A 12,805-nucleotide genomic window follows, 5' to 3' on the forward strand; every position below is an offset into this window, starting at 1 on the left:
AAGAAGACATGGAGGGAGCCAGAGGATGAATCAACAGGAATGAATGGGAGCACAGGGGGAGAAATAACCAGGTGAGGAGGGGAGGGATGGATACAGAAAGGGCAGAAGAAGAATGATTGAGGGTGAAGGTGATAGCAGTGTGTGTGTGTGTGTGTGTGTGTGTGTGTGTGTGTGTGTGTGTGTCTGAGTATGGTGGCAGCAAGGGGATGATGGTGGGGGAGGGGGCCTGAGGAGCCAACGGCGATGAGAACATTATGGCTGGATAATGAAGAGGTTCCACGCTGTCAGCCAACACCATTCACCCTGCATGGCTCTGACCCCAAAGTGTCAACAAGCTAAACGACCAAGCAGCAACGCATTACTGCATGTATACACACTCACAAACACACATGGATGCACACACATGTGGACGGACAGATAGACAGACAAACAGATAAACAGGAATATTTGTGTGATATGTGACTCAGCAAAATTACACTAAAAAACACAAAATACATGGGCACTTGTACATTGAGTGAATCAGAGCACACTGTAGTAATGACTTCTACAGTGGGCTCTGCATGAATGTGTGTGTATGTTGTATAACCTAATAACAGATACTGATTCACTCAACACACACAGCAAAGAGCCAGCTTGCTGTTGTTTGTACAGTAAATATTATATTCTTTATTGGTCTTCAGAACAGTAAAATTCAATATAGCAGCAGATGTGTTTCATAAATCTCTGCTCATACATCACATGATGACACAACACAGTCATGGGAAGAAATACAGCTTAGACTGACTGAAGCCTGCCTTTAACAGTCACTGCTCCTATAGCTCTCCCGGTCTCTCTGCCCTACCAAAATGGTGATTTATCATGCATTAGAACACAGTGATCTTTTCCCCATTTATTATTTTTTTCCTTCCTTTCTAGATGCAAAGCCCTGTAAACATAAATACCCCCCATCAACATGTTTCTTTCCTTTACTACAGCAACATTTCTTCACCAAGTGGGAAAACTGAAACATGCTGTTGAAATTGCACTTCTTTTCTTGTATTAAGATATTGCAGCGATTTAATGTGTAGTTACACTTCTTTCACTGGTCTGCCCCACTGAAGATCAAAGTGAGCTGCATGTGACCAATGGTGTAAAAGGAGTTTGACATCCCTACTGTAGACTAAATCCCATTTTAAATAAGAACTTGTTGAACTGTGTTTCTAGGACATTAATTAAAATAGTGTCAGACTTTTCTAGTCTGGAGTTAAATAATATAATTTCTTGAATTAAGCCTAGCGCTAATCCAGGTCTAAATGAGGACTTAAATTAAACCTGGCCAGAGACATGTTTAACTTCACCTTAAAGGCCATTTGCCAAGTGAAAATGGATTATCTTGACATATTGCTCCTGCTGCTGCTGGATGAACACTTTCTGATGTCTCTCTTCATCAGAAAGTGTTTTCATCTTAAGTTTATATTTTTCTTTTAAGTATCTTCATTTTAGCTCATAGAGTCTTTAAATACAGATAGAACATTTATTAAATTAATTAGGCGGGGACAAATCATACCGTTCAATTAATAATCACACTTTTAACCTGAGTTAGGAAACCTGTTTCCTCAGAGGAGGGTGGAACCCCCGGGATGCTTTGAATGACGAGACCCCAGTGGCCGTTGAATTATGTACTCCACCAATGCCAGGTGGTCCCTCCAAGTGGTTTGGTTGGAGGAGGCGCCACACCGAAGAACGGCCTCCAGTTCTTGGTTGGCCCACTCTGCCTGACTATTCGTCTGAGGGTGAAACCCCGAAGATAGACTCACTTGCGCCCCCAGCCCAGAGCAGAACTCCTTCCAAACTTGTGACGTGAACTAGGGCCCGCGTTCGGAGACAATGTCCTGAGGAATGCCGAGTAGTCGAAACGCACGTTGGGTTAGTAACTTTGCGGTCTCCAAGCCTGACATTGACCTGAGAGTACAAGTCAGTTTAACAGCTGGATTTGTGTGTATGTGTGCAGTCACCTAGGTATATGGTTTACAGGAACAATGGTGTATACTGGGACGATATGTGTGGTACAAAAGGACCAGACACACATACTGGTGCAAGCGGGTGAGTCTTTTAGCGTTTTCTTGTCACTTTTTGTTTGCGCAGCTTTCCTGCTGCCTTCTCCTGATCATCACACACTGCACCTCTCCAATCAGGTCCTGACATCCAACTCAAATAGGACAGGCATGATTAGATGAAAGACAACACCTGTGTTGGTCAGTCTCCCCTGACACCACACCCTGAACCCACTGCTCCACCCTTCCCCTGCAAGAGGAGGGGACACCATTCAGTTGTGGCCATCTCCCTGATGTATTACTGGATGTTTGTTGTCTCATCCTGGTCACTGGGTCTGACACTCACCAATCCTTGGCTATCTTACAGTCTCAGGGTCCTGGATGTGGGGCGAAACCCTCCATGCACAGTCAGGAGCTTCCTCTTCTTGATGTCAGTAACTTCTATCGCCTTGTTTGACGAGCTCATTATCTCAGCAAGCTAATCAATCCGGATGACATTCCGATGTCATTGCTCTAGATCCTTGTGGGGTGTATCAGTGAATCAAGGTCTTTTTCACTCCTTGCATACAGCTTGATGTCATCCAAGCTGACAGAAGCTCTATTCTATGGTTGGTATCCCTAGCCAGTCTTGTCAGTGATCTAACTGAGGGGGTTCAGCTGTATGCAGAACAGCAGTGGGGACAGAGCATCTACTTGGTAAATCCCGTACTTGAGGGTGACTTGTGCTGTTGGCTTGAAGTTGACCTGTAGTGTTGTTCGACACATCCCCATTGAGTTCTTGATGAAGGCCCTATGGGTCCCAATGATCTTGTACAGTTCTAGGCATTCCAGGATCCATGTGTGGGGCATTGAGTAATAGGCTTTCTTTTAGTCAGTCCAGGAAGTCCACAGTCTCATGGGCGACTGCTCTATCGACCAGTAGTTGGTGTTTCGCCACTCTGGTTTTCCTGCAAATTCCTTTCTGTGCCCAGTACATTTGCAAATGTACTGTTTATAAGCCGTGACAGTCATGTATGGAAAGGGACTATGAGAGGAGGGCGGGAGTGGGGGACTCTAAGCACCCAAGCCCTGTTGTGGAGTGGCAGGATGTAGTGGTGGATTGTTTGATAGCTAAGGGAGGTGTTAAGAGTAGTGCTGTGTGCAGAAGGATAACAGGGGGTCCAGTGTTGAAACTGGTCAAAAATAGATTCGCCTGATTGGCTCTGTCCAGGCTGCCCCCCTGCTTTGAGGACGGTGATTAGCTGCATCCCTCTCCGCATTTCAAACATGTCTAAAGAGACCTGAATAGCTGTTCACTGACATTCCCATCCAACCTGACCGACCTTGAGAGGATTTGCAGAAAAGAATGACTGAAAAATGTCTAGAGTCAAATGCTTTCAAAAGGTTCTGTTTTTATTCTAATACCTAATAAATGAAAACTAAAAAGTAAAGAAAAAAATTTTTTCACAAGGACACAGCTCTTGTAAAGCCAGATTAAAAAATTAAATGTTCTATATTTTAATGTAATACTTTTGTAATATATATATATAAGCACACACACACACACACATACAGATAGATAGACAGAGGTGTATTTATGCTAACGAGGTAGGTTTAATAAGTGACATCACTGTCCCTTTAAAGTCCTTATAAACCATTTGTTTTGACCTTGTAAACCACATATTTGTCAAAATTCAAAATGTCTCCATTGACCATACTGTCAGGTTGATGTGTATGAGGTTTTACTGACTTCTATACAGAGTGTATGGGTTTAAAGGGGCCCAAATGTTTTTCTGATTTTTTAGAACAGTGTAGCCTTATTTCCAGGGCTCTAGGACCTCTGGAAAGGGCAGTCACTGTTAACCACCAATGGGCGGGGGTGTGTGTGCATGTTCTGTGTGTGTGTGTTTGTGTTGTGGCACTGGCTGGATGAGGAGAAAAGCCCCTGATGTTCCAGTCACTCTCCCTTGATCCTGCTGGGTTAACTGGACACACATCCAAAATCAAAACAAAGAAAGAAGCAGATATATGCACAGCAGGCTCTCTGTGTATCTATTTAAATACGTGCGCATAAACTGGTATAAACTGCATTAGATTGAATGAAACACAGATATGTTTACTGTATGTCAGAACGCATTGTTTAAATAGGCACTCATGAATACATATGTGCAGGTATGGGTATGCACACAATCATTTCAACATTATTACAGTGATTAGAGCACGCTGTAGGTATTACAGCTACTGCACTGCAGTGGTTTGAATCATATCTATCTAATAGACTCCAACTTGTTCATGTAAATGAAGAGTCCTGTTCACACACACTAAGGTTACTGAAGGAGGCTCTACAGGGTTACGTGCTGGGACCAATTCTGTTTACAATATACATGTTTCCCTTAGAAAGTATGATAACATACATTTTCACTGCTATGCATATGACACCCAACTTTAACTTATTGGTCTGTGTTATGGATATATAAACTGCAGGAATGTCTTGAAGACTACAAGATCTGAATGACCTCTAATTTCCTACTTCTAAATTCAGATAAAACTGAGAAATATGGTATCTAACCAGATATTTACTCTGGAGGTCTCCAGTAACACTGTGAGAGGAATCTTGGAGTCATTTTTACCAGGATATGCCCTTCAATGTGCATATAAGCAAATATGTACAACAATTTTTTTGCCCTTTGCACAATATCGCTAAAATTACAAATATCCTGTCTCAGAAACTCAAAAATTAGTTCATGCATGTATTACATTTAGGCTGGACTACTGTAATTCATTATTATCAGGAAGTCCTAAAACTCCCTGAAAGCCTTCAGTATGTCATGGTTAGCTGTGTGGCAGGCATGGTGTAGGACCCAAATGCAGGATTTGAGACACGGAGGGATAAACTAAATGAGGCAGCTTTTATTGTAGTGTAAAAACTCAAATACAAAATACAAGAGAAAAAACATAATAACTGGAAACACTGAACTCAGAAAACTAGAAAACTACAAAAAGGAAAAAACTAGAGACTAGGAGCTGACGAAAAACAACAACAGACACCAGGAGCACATCGAAAACATACAGCACTGAAAGCATAACGACACGATAACGGACAGAGGAAAACACAGGGCTTAAATACACCAGGGAGTAACAAGGGAATGGGAAACAAGAGGGAAACACAGCTGGGACTAATTTGACAAAACCAGACAGGGCGGAAGCAAAACTGAAAACACTGAATACATGACACGAGACTGTCAAAGTAAAAGAGGAAACACAAGACAGGCATGGAGACGCAAAGGAGACCCGACTGACTGACTGACTGACTGACTGACTGACAGGAGATGCACGAACAGAAACCAGGAAAGAACAGACGAGAAAACATAACGGACTCGACGTGAAACATGGAACACAGTAACAAAACCTGAGATCTAAAAATCACTAAAATATAACCAGAAACTAACTGAATCAATGATATTAATAATCAAAAACATAAACACTGAATCACCAGACTCAGGACCATGACACAGTTAATCCAAAATGCTGCAGTAAGAATCCTGACAGGGACTAGAAGGAGAGAGCAGATTTCTCCTGTATTGGTGTCTCCTCATTGGCTCCATTTGGTTGTGCATTTGTGCATTTGGTTCCCTCAGGGTTGATTTGTAAAATGAACCTGCAAGCACAAGACAAAATATATAATATATAATTTCTTTAAATCCACTTCCTTTCACAACCCTTGTTCTTCTATGCATTATAACTTAAATAAAATAATTAAAATTAGACTTCATGTATTACAACAAAATGTATTTTCAGTATTTTGTTTGCATTTGGATAGCCCAGCCCTTAGACTGCAGCTGATGCTGCTCTGAGCTGTGAGCTGGGGTTACTCTAACAGAACCTGCAGATGATTGGTTCATGAGCCACCACACAAAGCTCATCAAGGCTGCAGAGCAGAACAAGGAAGCATCCCTCAACATTGCAAATCACTGCATCTATATTAGTAGGTGTAAAGCAATGAAGATTTTTTATTTTACTGTGTGTGATTCCGACTCAGGGGTGACTTAAATGTAGCCAACGTTCCAAAACTGCAAGGACGATTCACTAAGCCACAACCGAACACGGAGTTAGCTAGGTTCCTAGCTTGCATTTTGATATTGTGCTAACAGTTGATTCATTGCACTGTTTGCAAGCTAGTATTCAAACTTGTTGACTAGGTGAGAAAGAAACGATCTGACATAGCCGTACTACATAAAGGAGGTGGTGGTGTGTGGGGGACAGGGAACGAAAATAAATCTTGATTTTTAACAGTTTGTTTTTATTCTAAAGTCTGCTCCTCCAACCAAACTCAGTAGGCAAGAAATTTATATGTGTTAAGTCTAATTGTTGAATGTTGTCATTGTGCTTCTTAAATTTGTAAGGTCTGAGTTCAATCTATAGGATCAAGACATTCCTTTGTCTCTGACCACCTCTCCAGCCACTCTGTGCTGGGGGAGGTTTTATTGCAGATACGTCCTGTCTGAAAGATCTGATTCTTGTGTGGTAAGCTTCCTGCCCTTTTGTGGCTTCACTGTGTTGTGCATGGTGAACCAATACAGGAATTGAACCATATATTGGATGTAGGGGAGATTACCATTTTATGACTAAGGATGTTGTTAGAAACAGTTGGAAGTCACGCACACAGAGAGACACACATTCTCACACACTCACTCAAACACACACACACACACACATTCTCACATGCATACACACACACACACACACACACACACACACACACATTCTCACATGCATACACACACACACACACACACACATTCTCACATGCATACACACACACACGCTACGTCCAGATGAACAGATTTAACTTTTGGAGATTTACTTTCCTGGATGATTGAGAATGCATCAAGACGTTTTAACCCACTTTGGCAAGGACTGCCTAAAGCTTGTACGTCAGTATGAGCAAACAGCACGTAAGATGGCGGACTACAGGAACCACCTGAGATTCAGCCTCAGATGCCGACAAAACAGGATTACTCCTAAAAGTCTGCAAATGAGCTCTTCAGTTAAAGGCTTCCGGGCAACAAAAATCCTCCAGAAGGCACAGCATCAGTTGCTTAATGAACGGGTGAGGCAAACAAATTTTACCATCGACATGCTAAAATCTCAAGCGGAGCGGATCCGACAGAGACTGACAATGCTTTTAGATGAGAATACTCTTAAAAAGGTGTTTGACTTTACTGAGAAGGCTCGTCTAGCACAGCACAAGAAGTCTAAGACCAGGCAACAAAGGAAGTTTGACTTACTTGTTGTACGTCGGAAACCACCGCAAAATACGGAGAGTGTCCTCAGTGGCCAGAAGAGACAAGGATGCGTCACGGAGGATGTGGACAAGTGGGTGAAGAATTTGTCTGACAGACAGCTCACCCAAACAGAGAAAAACATCGTTGCTAAAGGGTTGAATTTTGCTGTCACACCGAGACAAATCCCGCTAGTGGAGCTGATCACAGCCACAGAAACAGCAATTTGTAACAACAATATTGCAGAAGTGGAAGCAGAGCAACTACGGACGAAAGTTTCGGCCTGTCTCAGCAATGCAAAGCCCCCAGCATCCCACATCACCATGGAGGAGACGAAGGCACTCACATCACTTAGTGATGACAACAACATTATCATCCTGCCGGCAGACAAGGGTAGGTGCACAGTATTGCTAAAACCAGAAAGACTATCATGAGAAGATTTTGTCACTGCTCAGTGATGAAAATACTTATGAGCCCCTGAAACGAGACCCAGGAAGTGGCTACAGGAAGAGGGTGATAGACTGTCTGAAGCAGTTAGAACAAGACAAGGCTATTGACCGGACCTCATACCACAGGCTGTACCCAGGGGAGTCTACACCAAGTCTGTATGGTTTACCGAAAATACATAAGCAGGGTGCACCTTTAAGACCGATTGTCTGTATGATCAACTCGGTCACCTATAACATCTCCAAGTTTCTGGCTTCGATCCTCAACCCGCTGGTGGGCAGCTCTGAACACCACATCCAGAACACCCTGGATTTTGTTGAGAAGGTGAGAGATGTCATGATGGAGGCAGATGAAACCATGGTCTCGTACGATGTTACATCTCTCTTCACTTGCATCCCAGTCACGGAAGCGTTGGAGGTAGTCCGTAAGAGATTACAGGATGACACCAACCTCAGCAACAGGACCACTCTCAGCATCGACCAAGTGTGTTTGAACCGTGTCTTCATTCCACCTACTTCACATACAAGGGTCAGCTCTACAGGCAGAAACATGGGTGTGCCGTGGGCTCCCCAGTTTCACCCATCGTGGCCAATTTGTACATGGAAGAAGTGGAAAAGAGGGCTTTGCGATCCTACCCTGGAACACCACCAAGCCATTGGTTCAGATATGTGGATGACACCTGGGTGAAAATCAAATCTGAGGATGTACTACATTAACTACATTACATTACTACATTACATTACATTAACTCGGTGGACCAACACATCAAATTCACCAGGGAGGATATGAAAAGTGGCAGGTTAGCCTTCTTAGACTGTGAGATTTCCATCAGTAATGGGGGACATCTAAAAGCTGACGTGTACCATAAACCTACACATACGGATCAGTATCTAAGGTTTGACTCTCATCATCCACTGGAGCACAAACTGGGCGTCACCAGGACGCTACAACACAGAGCGAACACCATCCCCACTGACACAGCAGCCAGGGAGGCAGAAGAACATCAAGAAGGCCCTGAGTAAATGTGGTTATCCCAGCTGGACTTTTGTCAAAGCTGGAAAGACACCTAAAGAAAGCTCCAGCCGATCCAGGAGAGAAGGACAACCGCTGCCCAAGCGAAAACCTGTAGTGATCCCATATGTGTCAGGAGTATCGGAACAGTTGAGACGCATTTTTAATAAACACTACATCTCTGTGGCTTTTAAACCCCAAAACACGATATGCCAAAAATTGGTCCACCCCAAGGATCGGGTCCCCCGACACAAACAGAGTAACATAGTGTACGCTGTTAAGTGCCAGGAGGATTGCCAGGATTTATACATCGGGGAAACCAAACAACCTTTGGCGAAGCGGATGGCACAACACAGAAGAGCTACCTCGTCAGGCCAGGACTCTGCAGTCTATTTACACCTACAGGCCAGTGGACACTCTTTCAATGATGAGGATGTACACATCCTGGACAGGGAGGAACGCTGGTTTGAGCGCGGAGTCAAGGAGGCCATTCACGTGAAAAGGGAAAGACCATCTCTGAATCGACGAGGGGGCCTAAGGGTCCATCTGTCACCATCTTACAATGCTGTGATTGCAGCCATTCCCCAACTCTCTGTGAATGGTTCTCATCACCATTGATCAGTGGTCTTTGATCAGTGGGTTTTGGTCAGTGGTTGTTGATCAATGGTCATGAGAATTTGCATTATGATTAAGGACCTGACCTCCCAGCCCATTGTTCCTTCAGTGGGCTGGTTTCAGTCATTATCCAAATGCACTGTTTATAAGATTGGGGAAACCTGCAGTCAGCTGAGACTGAAGAAGTCACTTGGATGAGTGACGAAACGTTTCTTCCACAAAACGCTACGTCCAGATGAACAGATTCAACTTTTGGAGATACACACACATAGTGCCTTGTCTTAGAACCATTGGGGGGTTTTACGGTGGGAGGTGCTTTTGCTGCGATGTGTATTGTGTGAACTGTTTTCCCAATAAAAGGCAGCGAGCGGAGGCCGGAGTCGGGGTCATTCGTGTTAGGCTGAGATAGCGACCGAGGCCTCCCTTGCAAGTAAATCGATCGATCGCTGACTGTCTTGTTTTCTTCATGACGAATAAGTTTCTAAACCAGCGGGGCTTGTGGAAACACAGACCCAACAATATGCACCTTTGATTTGTCTTTAGCTTTGGTTTACTTAACTTAATTCAGTGATGCTAGCTTACTCACCCAACCCTCTGGGCTCTATCCTGGCCATTTGTGGCCACTTCACTTTTCTTTTTTCAACCATTTTTGTTCTGTTAATGCAAATGGAATGAAACTTCCCAATGGTCTAAATTTTTTATTCAGAATTTTTAATTTTCAACATCAGCTCCTTAATGATATCAATAATATTCACTATACACCAAATTGTTCCTCTTGGTTCTATCGTGGCCATTTTTGGCCAGTTGAAACCCATTATAACCACCTTTTTTGATTCCTTGTTATTGACAGTAATATATCATGCAATTTAGGTAAAATTGCTTTCATTCTAAACTCAACACATGAAAATTGTAGTTTTTAATGTTTTTTACCAAATAACATCTTTTACCCATTTTTGGCCAAACAAGCAATTTCATGTAATATTCTTAGTTTCCAATAGGGGCGTTTGATGGGTTACCACACTCCAATGGACCAAAAGAATGAAACAATTTTGACATAGGTTTGATCTTAAGGGTCTAATAGTTTGTGTTTGTGCATGACATTGCAGCACAAACATGTATTTGCAAGACAGACTGGAATAAATTATGACGCCTCAAATATTACACAGGCTGCAGTGAATTTCTGTGGATGCAGGCTATTGAGCTTTGAGGTTCCCAGTCAAACTTAGCTTTGGAGCACATGTTAAAAGCACTTTTACTCTTGTATTTTTCATAAAAAGATACCATACTCAAAATATTAACTCTAAAAAAAAATCCAATCACAGGACATTTTGCAGAGTTCGCAGCTGCAGCACAAACAACAACAAACAACAACAAACACTGTTTGTAAACGTGTCCTGGAGTTTATGCAGGTGCAGACAGAGCTACTGCTGTAAGTAAGCCTAACAGCTTCCAGATCATTTATTCTGGCAATATGGCAAGAAGGTCATCACTGCTTCAAGCACTGTCTATATGATCTGGTCAGACAGCAAGCAGTCCTCTGCCCTTAAAGAACAGACATCTGCCCAAGATGAAGAATATTCCTCTCCAGAAGATAAGGGGACAATCTGACTGCATCACCACTGATGATGAGTACTAGCCAGTAAATCCTCTTCTTTGGGGGGGATTGGGGTTGGGGGGCATGGAGGTGGAGGCTGAGCAGCTGATGGAAAAGAACATAGGAGCATTTTCTGAGAACGAGGAGCCGGCAACTGAGTGGATCTCTCATGACGGGAAAACCGTGTGGGTCCAACTACTGAAGAGAGACTGCTCTACAATCCAATACCCACTGGTATCAAACCAGGGCTCACCCTGTATGCCAGGGGTGGGCAACTCCAGGCCTCGAGGGCCGGTGTCCTGCAAGTTTTAGATCTCACTCTGGGTCAACACACCTGAATCAAATGATTAGTTCATTACCAGGCCTCTAAAAAACTACAAGACATGTTGTGGACGTAATTTAGCCATTTGAATCAGCTGTGTTGGATCAAGGACACAGCTAAAACCTGCAGGACACCGGCCCTCGAGGCCTGGAGTTGCCCACCCCTGCTGTATGCAGTTCCCTGCAATAGCAGCCTGAGATCTACTTTTGACTTTTATATAACAAAGGAGATCTTTTAGCTGCTGTGCACCCTTACAAACCTGCACGAGAGGCAAAGGTGTGAAGACTGGAGGATGATATGAACTGAAATTCTGTATGTCATGTGTTACTCTGGAAGTTTTAACAAGCTATCTCCCGACTCCTTATTTTTATCTACTTCCAATTTATTTTAGCCCCATTATTAAATCTCCATCTCTCAAACTCAGCTGTCCTCTCTCTTGCTCTCCCTCTAGTCCTCGCTGGCAATGAATTCTAATGACATAACACAGGGGACCAACAGAATAATTAGTTTAATGTAGATCTGCATGCCCCTCTTCTTTGTTTCTGAGCATTTGTACACACACATAGATGTACACAAACTTGTGTTAACATCTGAACAGTATGCACACACAGACATGAATTGTCCCGTTAGTCCTCTGGTGCCAACATCGAGTTGTTGAAGGAAAACTAACTGATGGCTGCTAGATCTTTTCTCCAATCTCTTGGATGTCTTGGGATACAATGCCTTTGTCCCATCGGAAACAACTTCACTGAAGTGGGGGAGTCCTCTACAACCTACAAATGAAGAGTGATCCTGGGAGAGCTGGGGCACATGCTGGTGACCTCAACAACTGCAAGACGGCCTTGTCCCTGATTCTCAGCCACTTCTGCCATTGATCTCAAGATACAGTAGACTGAACCAGAGTGTGACCCACACCCCACCAACAAAATGAGAAGAAGGTGCAAAAGGTGCACCTCCAGGTTTGGAACAGCAGCCCCTTGTACCAGCTGTGGACAGTGTGCCTACAAAAACCACTCTACTGTGGTTAGCACATCGTGCTGCTAATGAGGATGCACACAGAAGCACACACACTGGAATATACATTTTGATCATTTTAGTGGTCGTTTCAGTGGTTATTTGGTCATTAAATGGCCTTTCTGGCCACTAACACACCATGTGTGATTTTCTTTTTGGCCATTCATCCAAAAAAAATAGAAAATAAAATAAAGTAAAAAATATAATTCATTGTTACTGTTACTGGTACTGATCTGCAATGATGATTAAAAAAAAATTAGGTTTCATCATTCATATGCTGAAAAAATGTGATCTTTATTGCTATTTCCCCCCAAAACGTAGTAATAATACGTAATCTGAGTGATATTCAATGGGTATAATTTCTGAATTTGAATTATATTTTGGTTTTTATGACTAGGACCATTGCTAAAATGTTTTAATATATATTAATTTTATAGCATTTTATGAACGTAAATAGGAGGTGGCCATTTTGGGCCACGAACAAGCTGAGAGGGAGTTTTTTTGTTTT

The 12,805-nt window shown here is 42.9% G+C and overlaps 1 long non-coding RNA gene across 1 annotated transcript in view; it reads right to left on the reverse strand.

Moving 5' to 3' along the window:
* Positions 1-4,994: 4,994 nt before the first annotated feature.
* Positions 4,995-12,805, reverse strand: part of LOC134637187 (uncharacterized) — a 29,007-nt gene continuing 21,196 nt past the window's right edge. The window contains exon 3 of the long non-coding RNA XR_010095085.1: positions 4,995-5,670. This is a non-coding gene — a long non-coding RNA (uncharacterized LOC134637187). The remainder of the gene's footprint in view (positions 5,671-12,805) is intronic.

Source organism: Pelmatolapia mariae, linkage group LG2 (assembly GCF_036321145.2).
Source record: "Pelmatolapia mariae isolate MD_Pm_ZW linkage group LG2, Pm_UMD_F_2, whole genome shotgun sequence".
NCBI classification, from domain to species: domain Eukaryota; kingdom Metazoa; phylum Chordata; class Actinopteri; order Cichliformes; family Cichlidae; genus Pelmatolapia; species Pelmatolapia mariae.